Raw genomic sequence first — 17,719 nt, forward strand, 5'->3', positions numbered from 1 at the left:
AATAGCCATAGCTTCTATACATGGGTAATTGTCACGATGCCGGCTGGCAGGTAGTGGATCCTCTGTGCCAGAGAGGGATTGGCGTGGACCGTGCTAGAGGATCGGTTCTAAGTCACTACTGGTTTTCACCAGAGCCCGCCGCAAAGCGGGATGGTCTTGCTGCGGCGGTAGTGACCAGGTCGTATCCCCTAGCAACGGCTCAACCTCTCTGGCTGCTGAAGATAGGCGCGGTACAAGGGAGTAGACAGAAGCAAGGTCGGACGTAGCAGAAGGTCGGGGCAGGCAGCAAGGATCGTAGTCAGGGGCAACGGCAGAAGGTCTGGAATCACAGGCAAGGAACACACAAGGAACGCTTTCACTGGCACTAGGGCAACAAGATCCGGCGAGGGAGTGAAGGGGAAGTGAGGTGATATAGGGAAGTGCACAGGTGTAAACACTAATTGGAACCACTGCACCAATCAGCGGTGCAGTGGCCCTTTAAATCGCAAAGACCCGGCGCGCGCGCGCCCTAGGGAGCGGGGCCGCGCGCGCCGGGACAGAACTGACGGGGAGCGAGTAAGGTACGGGAGCCGGGGTGCGCATCGCGAGCGGGCGCTACCCGCATCGCGAATCGCATCCCGGCCGGAGGTGGTAACGCAGCGCCCCGGGTCCGTGGAACCGACCGGGGCGCTGCAGTGAGGGAAGTGTAGCGAGCGCTCCGGGGAGGAGCGGGGACCCGGAGCGCTCGGCGTAACAGTACCCCCCCCCTTGGGTCTCCCCCTCTTCTTGGGGCCTGAGAACCTGAGGATCAGACTTTTGTCCAGGATATTGTCCTCAGGTTCCCAGGACCTCTCTTCTGGACCACAACCCTCCCAATCCACTAAAAAAAAAGTTCTTCCCCTGACCTTTTTAGAGGCCAAAATCTCTTTGACAGAGAAGATGTCCGAGGAGCCGGAAACAGGAGTGGGAGGAACAGATTTAGGAGAAAAACGGTTGAGGATGAGAGGTTTAAGAAGAGAGACGTGAAAGGCATTAGGGATACGAAGAGAAGGAGGAAGAAGAAGTTTGTAAGAGACAGGATTAATTTGACACAAAACTTTAAAAGGACCAAGATAGCGTGGTCCCAACTTATAGCTCGGGACACGGAAACGGACATATTTAGCGGAGAGCCATACCTTGTCTCCAGGGGAAAAAATGGGAGGAGCTCTTCTTTTCTTATCTGCGAATCTCTTCATGCGAGAAGAAGCCTGTAAGAGAGAATTTTGGGTCTCTTTCCATATGGTGGAAAGATCACGAGAAATTTCATCCACAGCGGGCAGACCAGAGGGCAAGGGGGTAGGGAGGGGGGGAAGAGGGTGACGGCCGTACACCACGAAAAACGGAGATTTGGAGGAAGATTCAGAGATTCTGAAATTATACGAGAATTCGGCCCAAGGTAGAAGATCTGCCCAGTCATCCTGGCGGGAGGAAACAAAATGTCGTAAATAGTCACCCAAGATCTGGTTAATTCTCTCTACTTGTCCATTGGATTGAGGATGGTATGCAGAAGAAAAATTTAATTTAATCTTGAGTTGTTTACAGAGAGCCCTCCAGAATTTAGACACAAATTGGACGCCTCTATCCGAGACGATCTGTGTAGGCAACCCGTGAAGACGAAAAATGTGTACAAAAAATTGTTTAGCCAACTGAGGCGCTGAAGGAAGACCAGGAAGAGGGATGAAATGTGCCATTTTGGAGAATCGATCAACGACCACCCAAATAACAGTGTTGCCATGGGATGGGGGTAAGTCAGTAATAAAATCCATACCAATCAGAGACCAAGGTTGTTCGGGGACAGGTAGAGGATGAAGAAAACCAGCGGGCTTCTGGCGAGGAGTCTTATCCCGGGCACAGATAGTGCAGGCTCGCACAAAGTCCACCACATCAGTCTCTAGAGTCGGCCACCAATAGAAGCGAGAGATGAGTTGCACAGATTTCTTGATGCCCGTATGACCTGCGAGATGGGAGGAGTGACCCCATTTGAGGATCCCAAGGCGTTGGCGTGGAGAAACAAAGGTCTTTCCTGGAGGAGTTTGCCTGATGGAGGCTGGAGAAGTGGAAATCAGGCAGTCAGGAGGAATGATGTGTTGAGGAGAGAGTTCAATTTCAGAGGCATCTGAGGAACGAGAGAGAGCATCGGCCCTAATGTTTTTATCAGCAGGCCGAAAGTGAATTTCAAAATTAAATCGGGCAAAGAACAGAGACCACCTGGCCTGACGAGGATTCAGCCGTTGGGCAGACTGGAGGTAGGAGAGGTTCTTGTGATCGGTGTAAATAATAACTGGAAATCTTGATCCCTCCAGCAGATGCCTCCATTCCTCAAGTGCTAATTTAATGGCTAGAAGCTCTCGATCCCCGATGGAGTAGTTCCTCTCCGCCGGAGAGAAGGTCCTGGAAAAAAAACCACAAGTAACAGCATGCCCGGAAGAGTTTTTTTGTAGAAGGACAGCTCCAGCTCCCACTGAGGAGGCATCAACCTCCAATAGGAAGGGTTTAGATGGGTCAGGTCTGGAGAGCACGGGAGCCGAAGAAAAGGCAGACTTGAGTCGTTTAAAGGCGTCTTCCGCTTGAGGAGGCCAAGACTTGGGATCGGCATTTTTTTTTGTTAAAGCCACAATAGGAGCCACAATGGTAGAAAAATGTGGAATAAATTGCCTGTAATAATTGGCGAACCCCAAAAAACGTTGGATGGCACGGAGTCCGGAGGGGCGTGGCCAATCTAAGACGGCAGAGAGTTTATCTGGGTCCATTTGTAGTCCCTGGCCAGAGACCAAGTATCCTAGAAAAGGAAGAGATTGGCATTCAAACAGACATTTCTCTATTTTGGCATAGAGTTGATTATCACGAAGTCTCTGAAGAACCATACGGACATGCTGGCGGTGTTCTTCAAGATTGGCAGAAAAAATCAGGATATCGTCCAGATATACAACAACACAGGAGTATAGTAGATCACGAAAAATTTCATTAACAAAGTCTTGGAAGACGGCAGGGGCGTTGCATAGACCAAAGGGCATGACCAGATACTCAAAGTGTCCATCTCTGGTGTTAAATGCCGTTTTCCATTCATCCCCCTCTCTGATGCGGATGAGATTATAAGCACCTCTTAAGTCCAGTTTGGTAAAAATATGGGCACCTTGGAGACGATCAAAGAGTTCAGAGATGAGGGGTAGGGGGTAGCGGTTCTTAACCGTGATTTTATTAAGACCGCGGTAGTCAATGCAAGGACGTAGAGAGCCATCTTTTTTGGACACAAAGAAAAATCCGGCTCCGGCAGGAGAGGAGGATTTACGGATAAAGCCCTTTTTTAAATTTTCTTGGACGTATTCAGACATGGCAAGAGTCTCTGGGACGGACAGAGGATAGATTCTGCCCCGGGGTGGAGTAGTGCCCGGGAGGAGGTCAATGGGACAATCATAAGGCCTGTGAGGAGGTAGAGTCTCAGCTTGTTTTTTGCAAAAAACGTCCGCAAAGTCCATATAGGCCTTAGGGAGACCGGTTACATGAGGAAGCACAGGGACACGGCAAGGTTTACTGGGAACCGGTTTTAAGCAGTCCTTGGAACAAGAGGGCCCCCAACTCTTGATCTCCCCAGTGGACCAATCCAGGATTGGGGAATGGAGTTGAAGCCAGGGAAGTCCAAGAAGGATTTCAGAAGTGCAATTGGGGAGGACCAACAGTTCAATCCTCTCGTGATGAGATCCGATGCACATTAGAAGGGGCTCCGTGCGGAAACGTATAGTACAGTCCAATCTTTCATTGTTTACACAATTGATGTAGAGGGGTCTGGCGAGACTGGTCACCGGGATGTTGAACCTGTTGACGAGAGAGGCTAAGATGAAATTTCCTGCAGATCCAGAGTCCAAGAAGGCCACAGCAGAGAAGGAGAAGGCAGAGGCAGACATCCGCACAGGCACAGTAAGACGTGGAGAAGCAGAGTAGACATCAAGGACTGTCTCACCTTTGTGCGGAGTCAGCGGACGTCTTTCCAGGCGGGGAGGACGGATAGGACAATCCTTCAGGAAGTGTTCGGTACTAGCACAGTACAGGCAGAGATTCTCCATGCGGCGTCGTGACCTCTCTTGGGGTGTCAGGCGAGACCGGTCGACCTGCATAGCCTCCACGGCGGGAGGCACAGGAACAGATTGCAGGGGACCAGAGGAGAGAGGAGCCGGGGAGAAGAAACGCCTCGTGCGAACAGAGTCCATATCCTGGCGGAGCTCCTGACGCCGTTCGGAAAAACGCATGTCAATGCGAGTGGCAAGATGGATGAGTTCATGTAGGTTAGCAGGGATTTCTCGTGCGGCCAGAACATCTTTAATGTTGCTGGATAGGCCTTTTTTAAAGGTCGCGCAGAGTGCCTCATTATTCCAGGATAATTCTGAAGCAAGGGTACGGAACTGTACGGCATACTCGCCAACGGAAGAATTACCCTGGACCAGGTTCAACAGGGCAGTCTCAGCAGAAGAGGCTCGGGCAGGTTCCTCAAAGACACTTCGAATTTCCGAGAAGAAGGAGTGTACAGAGGCAGTGACGGGGTCATTGCGGTCCCAGAGCGGTGTGGCCCAAGCCAGGGCTTTTCCAGACAGCAGGCTGACTACGAAAGCCACCTTAGACCTTTCAGTGGGGAACTGGTCCGACATCATCTCCAAGTGTAATGAACATTGGGAAAGAAAGCCACGGCAAAACTTAGAGTCCCCATCAAATTTATCCGGCAAGGATAGTCGTATTCCAGAAGCGGCCACTCGCTGCGGAGGAGGTACAGGAGCTGGCGGAGGAGATGATTGCTGGAGCTGTGGTAGTAACTGTTGTAGCATAACAGTCAGTTGAGACAGCTGTTGGCCTTGTTGCGCAATCTGTTGTGACTGCTGGGCGACCACCGTGGTGAGGTCAGCGACAACTGGCAGAGGAACTTCAGCGGGATCCATGGCCGGATCTACTGTCACGATGCCGGCTGGCAGGTAGTGGATCCTCTGTGCCAGAGAGGGATTGGCGTGGACCGTGCTAGAGGATCGGTTCTAAGTCACTACTGGTTTTCACCAGAGCCCGCCGCAAAGCGGGATGGTCTTGCTGCGGCGGTAGTGACCAGGTCGTATCCCCTAGCAACGGCTCAACCTCTCTGGCTGCTGAAGATAGGCGCGGTACAAGGGAGTAGACAGAAGCAAGGTCGGACGTAGCAGAAGGTCGGGGCAGGCAGCAAGGATCGTAGTCAGGGGCAACGGCAGAAGGTCTGGAATCACAGGCAAGGAACACACAAGGAACGCTTTCACTGGCACTAGGGCAACAAGATCCGGCGAGGGAGTGAAGGGGAAGTGAGGTGATATAGGGAAGTGCACAGGTGTAAACACTAATTGGAACCACTGCACCAATCAGCGGTGCAGTGGCCCTTTAAATCGCAAAGACCCGGCGCGCGCGCGCCCTAGGGAGCGGGGCCGCGCGCGCCGGGACAGAACTGACGGGGAGCGAGTAAGGTACGGGAGCCGGGGTGCGCATCGCGAGCGGGCGCTACCCGCATCGCGAATCGCATCCCGGCCGGAGGTGGTAACGCAGCGCCCCGGGTCCGTGGAACCGACCGGGGCGCTGCAGTGAGGGAAGTGTAGCGAGCGCTCCGGGGAGGAGCGGGGACCCGGAGCGCTCGGCGTAACAGTAATAACCATTGAAGTAAAACACTTTTAAGCAAGCTAAACCAATGTTATAAACTAACATTGGTGGCCAGAGGGGATTACTACATCTTTGACCCAACGCATGTTAAGAAACTTGTTAGGCCAAACATAATACTCTACCTGGAGATTTATCAAAACTTGTGCTGAGGGAAAGTTGACCAGTCCAGGCATTTTCAAAAATGAATGAATCAATCTGATCGGTTGCTATGGTCAACTGGTCAAATTTTCCTTTACACAGATTTTGATAAATCTCCCTCTATGGGGCATGGCTGTTTGGAAAATGGGGCATGGCTATATACCCCAGCCCCCTTGTGTAATATAAAAGTAATAAAAAACAGAAAGAAGGAAATCTAGGGAGGGATTGTGATGATTCCCTTATGTCCTATCCAGTGGCACAGATAGGGATTTAGCAAACAGATACCCCCATGGGAGGACACGCATGCCTGGTGGAGGATAAGACTGACCGCCCAAAAGAGGAATAGCTAGCTATTCTGAAATCCACTCTATAGTGTGAGATAAAAGTGGAGTGTGAGCTCCAGGAAGCGGACTTACAGATAAGTTCCAACGGAATCTCTGCAAAAGAAGTAGCTACTGCTCTAGTAGAGTGAGCTTTAACAAATTCAGGGGGCTCCAGACCCTGAGAAACATGAGAATCCCAAATAGCTTCCTTAATCCAGCGACCAATAGTTGGTTTGGAAGCCTTGTGGCCCTTTTGGGCACTAGAGAAAAGGATAAAAGGTTTTCATCCTTACGGAATTTCTTTGATCAATCCAGGTAATTCCTGAGACATCTTGAGAGGTCTAGGGTACGAAGGCCTCTTTCTTCTTCCGAGAAGGGGAGAGGAGCCAATACAGGAAGAGAAATAACCTGGTTGATGTTAGTAAAAGTTGGCACTTTAGGGATAAATGTAGGCAAAAAAACTTAAGAAGAACCCTGTCAGGGAGGAACTGAATATATGGCTCAAAAGCTGAAAAGGCTTGGAATTCTCTGATTCGTTTTTCAGAGGTAATTGCCAACAAAAAGGTTACTTTAGGAGTAAGAAACTTTAGATCCACCTACTCCAGAGGCTCAAAGGGGGGCGATGATAACCCCCTTGGCATGACTGAGAAATCCCAAGCAGGGATAGGTTGAATGACTGTAGGCTTAATTCCAGAAGCTCCTTTCAGGAATCTTCTAATCAGGGGGTCTTGAGAAAGGGACCTATTGAGGAAAGCTGATATAGCAGAAACTTGCACTTTAAGGGTGGAACATGATAATTCTTTGTCCAATCCATCTTGCAGGAATTTAAGAATGATAGGGATGGAAGGATTCTTAGAGGATAATTGGCGCAGGCAACACCATGACGAAAAAAAATATTTCAAATTCTTCCATAAGCTTTTGTAGTAGCTTCAGATCTGGAGTGCGATAGACCCCTCAAGACCACCCCTGAAAGCCCTGAAAGTGTGGAAGAGACTGATGAACCTCCAGGCCTTCAGGTTAAACATTTGTAGGTTTGAGTAGCGACACTATTGCTTTCCCTGGGGGAAGCCTCCAAAATTGACCTTCACTTATTTGAATGAGTTGAGTAAACCAAGCTCTTTTGGGTCAGTATGGAATGATGGCTATCACAGAGACTTGGTCCTGCCTGATTTTCATCAATACCCTCTGAATCAAGGAAAAGGGAGGGAAGATGTAGGCCAGCATGAACCTCCATGAGATTGAGAGAGCATCTACTGCCACAGGATTATCTTCCCTGTAGAGGGAGCAGAATCTCTCCACCTTGGCGTTGAACCTCGTTGCCATGAGATTGATCTCTGGCATACCCCACCTGAGTGTGATCTGATGAAAGATGTCTGGATGGAGAGACCACTCTTCAGTTGGAAGACCCCTGCTCAGGTGGTTTGCTATGACATTGTGAGTTCTCTGGATATGATCGGCTAACAAATGGGTTAGGTTCAATTCTGCCCCATCCAGAATCTCACCTATCTCTCTCAGAAGACTTTGTGACCTTGTGCCTCCCTGTTTGTTGATGTACAGTACAGCAGTCATGCTGTCCGATTGATTGAACTCTTACCACCTTCCCTTGAATATGAGGCACAAAATGGAATAAGGCCAGACTGATGGGTCTCATTTCCAGGAGATTTGAAGATAGCTTCTCCTACTGTAGAGATCAGGTCCCCTGGACTTTCATGTCTCATAAGTGAGCTCCCCAACCTACAAGGGATGTGTGGTAAGTATGATCCACACAGGTGGGATCAAAGATTTGCCATCCTGAAGGTGAACCCACCAATTCAGGGAGGACCGGACTTGAGGAGACAGGGAGTGCACAGAATTTAGTCCCACTGGACTGTGATCCCACTTGGCTAGTACTTCTGACTGAAGCAGACATGAATGCCAAAGTGCCCAAGGTACCAGCTCTGCGGTCGCTGACATTAGACCCAACATTCTCATTAGATAGCGAATTGTAACCTTCTTGGGAACTAAGAGAGGTTGGGATGTATCCTGAACCTGTAGCTTTCTTTTGGGAGTTAGATGAATTGTCATCGCTACAGAGTCCAGAAAGAACCCCAAGAATTTCACTGAGGTGGATGGTTGGAGATTGAATTTTTTCCAATTGATTATCAAACTTAGCTGATGAAGGAAGGATACAGTCATCTGAATATGTTGGGATAGGATCGCTAGAGAAGAGGCTTTGAGAAGCTAATTGTCTAGGTAAGGGACTATGGTTAGTCCCTGAAGTCTCAACACTGCCACCATGGAAACAACTACCTTGGTAAATGTTCTAGACCCAGTGTGGATGGGGATGTGAAGATAAGCATGCTTGAGGTCCAAGGTTGCCAGGAAATCCCCAGGCATTAGAAGATTGATGACAGACGGAATGGTTTCCATTCGGAAATGTTTCCATCTGATAGACCAGTTGAAAAACCTTAGGTCTATAATCATTCTGCAGTCCCCGGTGACCTTGGGGACTAAGAACACAGGAGAATAGATGCCTGCCCCCTGTTCTTGAACGGGAACCTTCTCTAGGGCTCCCCTTTTGAAGATATTGCAGGATATAAGTTTCCAGAAACTTCTGTTTGTGGGGAAGGTAAAATTTTGGTTCTCACAAACTTGTCTGGAGGAATATTGTCCAACTCCACTCTGAAAGTTAGGACATAAGGGAAACTAAGGTTTCCACAGAAAATAAGATGGATTTGAGCTAAGGAAAACCGATTAGAGCTTGTGTAAAAAAAGCAAAATGTAGGGAAAAGTGCAAAATGTAGGGAAACCTTATTGAATGCTGTGGAAAAAAACTTCTAGGGAATTAAAACCCACAAAGAAAACTACACTCTACTCTTAGTAAATCAGGGGCTATGTGTAGACTGACCACCCAGTGGTTGCGATGTTTAGGTATATCTACTTGTACCTAACTAAACTGGCTAACTTAATTACCTAACACAGTACAGGTTTGGGCTTTTAGCGGTCCTGATTCTGCCAAGGGCACTCTGTGCAGGAGTATGCACGGCCATGAACACATGAATTAAAGAAGAAATATCATGTACCAAGTCACAAAAGAATAATTATCTCATGTGAAAGTGCATCAGCTCACCATTCCGACAATCTACTCCTCTTGTATCTCACCCACTCCCTTCGCCTGCAATTCCCGCTGAAAGATTGTTACTTCCTGGTTCATGGAGCTCCCTGGCATCCTGCCTCCCACAGTGCCTTTCAGTTCATCACAGCTGTAGCCCAGCCCGCACTCCCTCTGCACCCCACCCTCCTCATCAATGCGAACACACTCACTGTTACTTCTCCTTCCCGCCCCCTCCCATTCCTCTACACCCACAACGTTCCCCGCAGCCTGTCTCCTCCAACAATGAACAGACACCAGAGAAGTCTCCAGGCGCAGGGATATCTGTACAGTGTACAGTGGTGCAGGGATACTTAGACCAGTGTTTCCCAACCAGGGTGCCTCAAGCTGTTGTGAAACTAAAACTCCCAGCATGCCTGGTTGGGAAACACTGACCTAGGATCACTATCTAACAGCAGGCTCAATGTTTATCAGAGAAAAAAAAAGATTTCCTGAGAACAGAAGCAGGGGAGGAGAGATCCAACACTGATCTCCTCGCCCTGCTTCTGTTCTCAGGAGATCGTTCTTGTTCTGATAAACACTAAGCCTGCTGTCAGTTAGTGCTTCCTTGCAGGGGAGAGCACGATCCATCGGCTCTTCCCTGCTGAGGGGATGAATGAAGATGCGCTTGCTCACTGGGGCTACTATGATTGGCTGAAGCTGCTCAGCCAGTCAGGAAGGAACCAGGGGTAAATCAATATTTATTACATGGGAGGTGCCCTGGCCGTGCACAGGGCGGGTAGATGAGCTGCAGGCAGCGCACAGAACTCTGGGAAATTATGACGTCACGGCTCCAGCATAATGGAGCTCAATGGGGGGATGCAAGTCATCAGAATAGGGAGCTGCTGAGATTCCTGTCTGAAAGAAGAAGCTACAAAAACTGGTTTTACATGCAAGATGGATAATGTAAGTGATTTACAAAGTGATATAACTTTTGCTTCTGCATTTAAAACACAATAATTTTTCTACATAAGACATGTCCTTTAAACGCTTCATGCACAAGGACGGTATAGACATGAGATAAAATTATATAGCCCTATCTCTGTAATAAATGCATTCTATACAAGATGACCTGTCATGAAATTAGCAAAATCATGCATTCTTGTTGCACAGGATATGGGCAAGGAAGAGAGATGTATAAACAATGTGGACACCGAATATCACACATATTTGATTTAGTTTTTTTGTTTAATTGGGGAGTACATACATAGTTATGGTGTAAATGTTGGCACCCCTGAAATTTTTCAAGAAAATGAAGTATTTCTCACAGAAAAGGATTGCAGTAACACATTTTTAGCTATACACATGTTTATTCCCATTATGTGTATTGGAACTAAACAAACAAAAAAAAAAAACAAATTGGACATAATGTCACACTAAACTCCAAAAATGGGCTGGACAAAATTATTGGCACCATTAACTTAATATTTGGTTGCACACCCTTTGGAAAAAATAACTGAAATCAGTCGCTTCCTATCAATAAGGTTCTTACACCTCAATAAGAACCATCAATAAGGTTCTTACACCTCTCAGGCGGAATGTTGGACCACTCTTCCTTTGCAAACTGCTCAAGGTCTCTCTTATTGGAAGGGTGCCCTTTCCCAACAGAAATTTTAAGATCTCTCCACAGGTGTTCAATGGGATTTAGATCTGGACTCATTGCTGGCCACTTCAGAACTCTCCAGTGCTTTATTGCCATCCATTTCTGGGTGCTTTTTGACGTATGTTTGGGATCATTGTTCTGCTGGAAGACCCAAGATCTCAGATGCAAACCTAGCTTTCTGACACCTGGCTGTACAGTGCGACGCAAAATCCATTGTTCATGATGCCTTGCACACATTCAAGGCACCCAGTGCCAGAGGCAGCAAAACAACCCCAAAACATAATTGAACCTCCACCATATTTCACTGTAGGTACTGTGTTCTTTTCTTTGTAGGCCTCATTCCATTTTCGGTAAAGACTAGAATGATGTGCTTTACCAAAAAGCTCAATTTTGGTCTCATCTTTCCACAATACGTTTTCCGAGAAGGATTTTGGGAAAATGTAGTCTTGCATTTTTATGTCTCTGTGTCAGCAGTGGGGTCCTCCTGGGTCTCCTGCCATAGCATTTCATTTAAATGTCGACGGATAGTTCGCGATGACACTGATGCTCCCTGAGCCTGCAGGACAGCTTGAATATCTTTGAAACTTGTTCGGGGCTGCTTATCCACCATCCGGGCTATCCTGCATTGACACCTTTCATCAATTTTTCTCTTCCATCCATGCCCAGGGAGATTAGCTACAGTGCCATGGGTTGAAAACTTCTTGATAATGTTCTGCACTGTGGACAAAGGTAAATCTAGATCTCTGGAGATGGACTTGTAACCTTGAGATTTTTTATATTTTTCCCCAATTTTTGTTCTCAAGTCCTCAGACAGTTCTTTTCTCCTCTTTCTGTTGTACATCCTTAGTGTGGCACACACAGACACACAATGCAAAGAATAAGTGACTTCTCCCCTTTTTTCTGCTTTCAGGAGGGATTTTTATATTGCCCACACCTGTTACTTGCCCCAGGTGAGTTTTAGGGTGCATTCCCACAGGGCGTATACACAGCGTAATTGACGCTGCGCTAAATTTATGGCAGCAGCGGGAAATACGCTGCTTATCCCTTGCTCACTATACACACAGGGCTTTCCGGCGGCAGCCCTATGCGTGTAGTGAGTTTTGGAGGCGGAGCCATATGCCGGCGTGTCTGTGACACGCGGCTCCGCCTCCAAAACTCACTACACACATAGGGCTGCCGCCGGAAAGCCCTGTGTGTATAGTGAGCAAGGGATACGCAGCGTATTTCCCGCTGCTGCCATAAATTTTGCGCAGCGTCAAATACGCTGCGTATACGCCCTGTGGGAACGCACCCTAAAGAAGCATCACATGCTTGAAACAATCTTATTTTTTCACAATTTTGAAAGAGTGTCAATAATTTTGTCCAGCCCATTTTTGGAGTTTGGTGTTACATAATGTCCAATTTGCTTTTTTTCCTCCCTTTTTTGGTTTGGTTACAATACACACAAATGGAATAAGCATGTGTATAGCAAAACATGTGTTATTGCAATCCTTTTCTGTGAGAAATACTTAATTTTCTTGAAAATTTTCAGGGGTGCCAACATTTACTGCCATGACTTTGGGGCACAGTATGGCATTATTATTTGATCACTCTCTGTTTCAATTCTTCTAAAACAAGGGAGGATCCATATGCTTAATGTTGCCTTTGGGATCTGTTCAGACCTTTTCTCACATCTGTCTGAAATTGGTAAGTAATACAAGATATATTAACACTAAGCTTATTTTTTAAACATTATAATGTAGCATCTTGATATACAGTAAAGGGTAATGAGTCTTTGAGGTCCTGCAAAGTATAGATGTCTTTTAGATGGGGAGAAAGCAAAGGCTTTGATCTCAGTAAATTAGCTGTATAAAAGCAAGGAGGCCTTACTTTCTTCTTAAGTGCTCTTTGCAATCTATGTCCTCCATTGACATATTATAAGATGTTTGATGTATACATATAACAGACATTTAAGCAATGGATACGTTTCATATTTTCTATTACGATCATTTAAGCAAAAAATGCTTATTTCTGTTATCTGACCTTGTTGTGCCACTTATGCTGCATTACAGAAAGCAATGTTTATATTTCCTTTCTTAGATGTTCTCAGATACACAGGGGCATCCTTCACAAAATCTAATACAGTTAGTGACATAAGGTGGATGAAGCTAAAACTTCTATAGCAAAATAATATCCTGTGTAATGCTCACTATCAAAACAACAAAAAATGTCTTATTGCCATGTTTGTCTTACCCCACTTAACATCTACCTACCTGTAGAGATATGTGAGCCTTATGTGAAAAAGGCTGAATTAACATTTTTACTGTAAAAATAGGTTATTATAGGATCTCTTCATAAAAATGAGACAAGGTAACAAAGCTCAACAAAAAGATGAATAAAAATATCTATTAGCGTGATCTAAGACTAATAAAGAACATTGTATATCACAACTTACTCTAGTCCATTGATGCTTTGGCAATAGATTACATAGTTATTAAAACAGATGTTATCTAGGGGATATTGATCTGGGATAGAATCCATTTGCTCTTTCTTTGTCTTCTTCTTTTTTCCCTTCTCATTGTAGAAAAAGTACCTACCAGCACTTTCAATCGGAAAAATCTGTTGTCCCTAAAAAAATATACTGTGAATATTTTTTCTGTGTAGTGGTAAAAGGGCAGTGATCAAAGTGTGATATCTAATTCCAAATCTGATATGCATAATTATTTTTCAATTGTTTGATCAAGGGGGTCCCACCGCTGGGGACCCCCGTGATCTCGGCTGCGGCACCCTAGATATCCGGTGCACGGAGCGAACTTCACTCCGTGCCGGATGACTGGCAATGCGGGGCGGAGGCTCGTGACGTCACGGTCACGCCCCGCTTGTGATGTCACCGCCATGCCTCTTCAATGCAAGTCTATGGGAGGGGGCATGACAGCCGTCATGCCCCCTCCCATAGACTTGCATTGAGGGTGTGTGGTCGTGACGTCACAAGCTGGGCGTGGTGCTGCACCCGATGCTCTAAACGAATGCCAGGTGCAGCAGGGAGATCGCGGGGGTCCCCAGCAGTGGGACACCCACGATCAGACATATTATCCCCTATCCTTTGCATAGGAGATAAGATGTCTAGGGGTGGAGTAATCCTTTAAAGGGAAACGGACAGGCAGTTCACCCCCACTAAATCCAATTCACTGGGTTATAGTGCAGGTGAACAAACATAACATGACATACTACTTACTTAAATTGGTTTAATCATTTACAGAATTTGCGTTATTCTCTGATCTCAACTATTGCAGCAAAAAAGTCAGCTGCAATAAAATAAAATGTAATTTAACAACTGGCATGCAGGTGCAAAATTTTATGTGTGGTGTGTTTTTATTTTGCATGTTGACTATTTTATGTTGTCTGCACTGGATATTGTCATTTATCTTGTTGTGCACTTCCAGGGTACGCAAATGTACTCCAATTACCAGCTGGAGTATGAATATGTGTGAACTTTTTACCCTTTTTTGCCCATACAGGGACTTCCTGTCATTTGCGCAAATTTATTTGCGCAAAGTGACGTGAGCAACATAATACATTTTACACAGCAACTGGGAAACAAACACCCTTGTACAGCAGGTTACTTAAAATAAAATTGTACCTATTGTATTTCGTATGTGGGCGTGTATGCTATATATATATATATATATATATATATATATATATATATATTTATATTTATCATCTGTAATAAACAGCTGCCACTTGCTGACAGCTAGTGTCATCACAACTATATAAATCTACAGTGCATGTAAACCATCTGGTGCTTGCACCGTATGTATGCTACCAAGGTGGGCTGACAGTGGCCAAATGGGTGACATCTGAAGTTTTAGTTTACCATAAAGTTTCGACATTGATGGCATATCCTTGTGAAATGCTGTCAATGCCTCAGATTGGTCCAAAAGCATCTGTTCTGGTCCCCCTAGCATATGCTTTATCTGCTATCTGCTATCTGCTTTATTATTAATACCTATTCATGTGACTTTTAATGGTTACAAGATATAACTAAGAAATTATTTGAATGCCTTCTCAATGTTTTAGGCTAAACATTGCACTGTTTGAATAAACTAATACAATAAGGTAGCAACAACACCATAAAATCAAGTAGTCTCAAAGGGGTACTCCGGAGACATATCAGGTGGCTCCAAAAGTTAAACAGATTTGTAAATTAATTTTATTAAAAAACCTTAACCCTTCCAGTACCCTTCTATTAGCTGCTGTATGATACAGAGGAAGTTGAGTTGTTATTTTTAGGTCTAACCCCAGTGCTCTCTGCTGACACATCTGTCCATATCAGGAACTATCCAGAGTAGCAGCAAATCCCCATAGTAAACCTCTCCAGCTCTGGACAGTTCCTGACATGGACAAAGGTGTCAGCAGAGAGCACTGTGATCAGATAGAAAAGTACAACTCAATTTTCTCTGCAGTATACAGCAGCTGATAAGTACTGGAAGGATTAAGATTTTTAAATAGAAGTAATTTACAAATCTATTTAACTTTCTGGCCCTAGCTGATTTGAAAAAATATTTTTCTGTCATGCCCCCTCCCATAGACTTGCATTGAAAGGGCGAGGCGTGACATCACACGGGGCAGAGTGACGTCACAATACTCCAGCCCCATGGTCGTTACGCTGCACACTCAGAGCCTCCAGCACTGCGGAGAGCTAGTAAAGGTGGGTGCTGAAGGACAGATTGCGGGGGTCCCCAGTGGCGGGACCCCTGCAATCAGACATCTTATCCCTATGCTTTGGATAGGGGATAAGTTGTATTAGGGCCGGAGTACCTACCCCTTTAATATTAGGAGCAAAGGCAACAATAAAATATGCATTGATGCAGATGATGATATCCATAACAACCTCTTCAAATAATAACTCACAATTAAGATGGGACACAAAGTCACATTACAGTTTCTTTTTCTTTATATATGAGTGTTATATATTAATATTGATATGATATTCATATTGTTATACTTAGATAAAAAGAATAAAAGCTTTAACATTACAATAGCTGGCATCATTAACAATCATACTGCCAGAGAAGATAATTCATATTTATGGGCAATGTGAATATTTAATGACTGAAAGTCATAAGGAAAGAAATTTACAAGATCATTTCTTTATTCAGTTTAATGTTGGAATCCTACATGTCCAATGAGATGGACATGAACAGCAGTACTTGAATATCGGAGGGAGACAATTTGTGATACTGTATAAAAAAAGAGATGACAGTAAACCTAGATTCTTATAGTGTGAAAATAATATCACAATAGATTTTGTGCCTTAGTTCTTTTGAAAAGTGTATAATGAAAGGACTAGTCTGCAATACTGATCACTGAAAAGGAGACAGACCTAAAATACCTTTATTATGTAAATAAAATAAATTGAGCAAAACATGACACTAGGGCTGGGTTCATACATTATATTATGGTCAGTATTTCAAGCCAAAACCAGAAGTGGAACTGAAACAGAGAAAAAACTAGAATGGAAACATTTACAGCTTTTCTGAGTTTTGAGCCTTTGGGTATATCCCATTTTCAGATATAAGTGCTCTTTGTTGGCAGACCAGCATTATATTTGTTGGAACCAAATATGTTTTGGTTCCAAAGTATGATATTCATGAGCCCTGGAGGTCAGAATGAACACTGTGAGTAATTCCTTTTAGATATTATTGTGCTAAAATATGGGAAATTATGATCCTGGGGGGAAGGGAGAATACTGGCATAGCTATTTAATATGCATTTACATAGAAATATGTGCAATGATTTCAGTTTGACAATTACATTTGTAATAATACATGTAAAGTGATATATTCATGAATTCAAGTTATTTTTTTTTATTTTTTTAAACACTTAAAATTATCAATAAAAGTATGAAAGGATGGTATCTCATAGAAATGGCTCTTGTGAATAGTGTTGCTCGCGAATATTCGCAATACAAATTTTATTCGCGAATATCGAATATTCGCGAATTCGCGAATATTCGCGAATATAGCGCTATATATTGGTAATTACGAATATATATATATTTTTTTAATTATTATTATTTTTTTCACAGTACACATCACAGTGATCAGCCCTCTCTGCTTCCAGCTTGTGTGGTGTAAAGAAGGCTCTAATACTACTGTGTGAGACTGGTGCGCGGATTTTCGCATATGCGAAAATTAGCATATGATAATTTTCGCATATGCGAATTTCTGTTTTCTGCTAATTTTTGTATATGGTAATTTTCGCATATGCGAGAATATTACGAATATGCGAATATTCGTGAATATATGACGAATATTCATCCATATATTCGCGAATATTCGCGAATTCGAATATGGCCTATGCCGCTCAACACTACTTGTGAAATATTCTACCATCTAAATCCTATACAAAGAGCGAGGCACTAGAATTCTGCCCCCCATATAGTCAAGTATTTCCATCTTTGAATGCAATTAACAATAGAACCATTATACTAGTGAAGTAGATTGGATTCATGGCTTTATTGATACTGTAATGCTGCAGCATAATGATTACTGATACCTGCTATAAATCTCCGAAGTAATGGTCCAGTAAAATAAATTGTTTTTAAAATACATATTTAATTAAATGACTGCAATCAATAACAAGTTGGGTAATGAGAATGATAATGGCAAATCACTGGACTAAGCAAACAATGTAACCATTGCGTAGATTTAGCAGTAGATCATTTACAAAATGACCTGCTTGGAAATTGTCACGCTTGCTACAAACCTTTATCTTTATTTGATCCTCAACAAATCAATGTATCTGCATTGTATTTTATAGATGCTGAGAAACTTTATACAGTCATTTTGCAAAACAAGATAATAA

At 44.4% G+C, this 17,719-nt stretch overlaps 1 protein-coding gene and 1 long non-coding RNA gene across 4 annotated transcripts in view; one reads left to right on the plus strand and one right to left on the minus strand.

Annotated features, from left to right (window-relative positions):
* The window catches only part of DMD (dystrophin), a 2,642,350-nt gene that overhangs the window by 658,949 nt on the left and 1,965,682 nt on the right, over positions 1-17,719 (minus strand). The gene's annotated exons all lie outside the window — the stretch shown is intronic.
* LOC130355692 (uncharacterized) overlaps positions 10,099-17,719 on the plus strand; it is a 63,570-nt gene continuing 55,949 nt past the window's right edge. The window contains exons 1-2 of the long non-coding RNA XR_008888630.1: positions 10,099-10,173; positions 12,488-12,556. This is a non-coding gene — a long non-coding RNA (uncharacterized LOC130355692). The remainder of the gene's footprint in view (positions 10,174-12,487; positions 12,557-17,719) is intronic.

This window comes from Hyla sarda, chromosome 2, assembly GCF_029499605.1.
Source record: "Hyla sarda isolate aHylSar1 chromosome 2, aHylSar1.hap1, whole genome shotgun sequence".
NCBI classification, from domain to species: Eukaryota; Metazoa; Chordata; class Amphibia; order Anura; family Hylidae; genus Hyla; species Hyla sarda.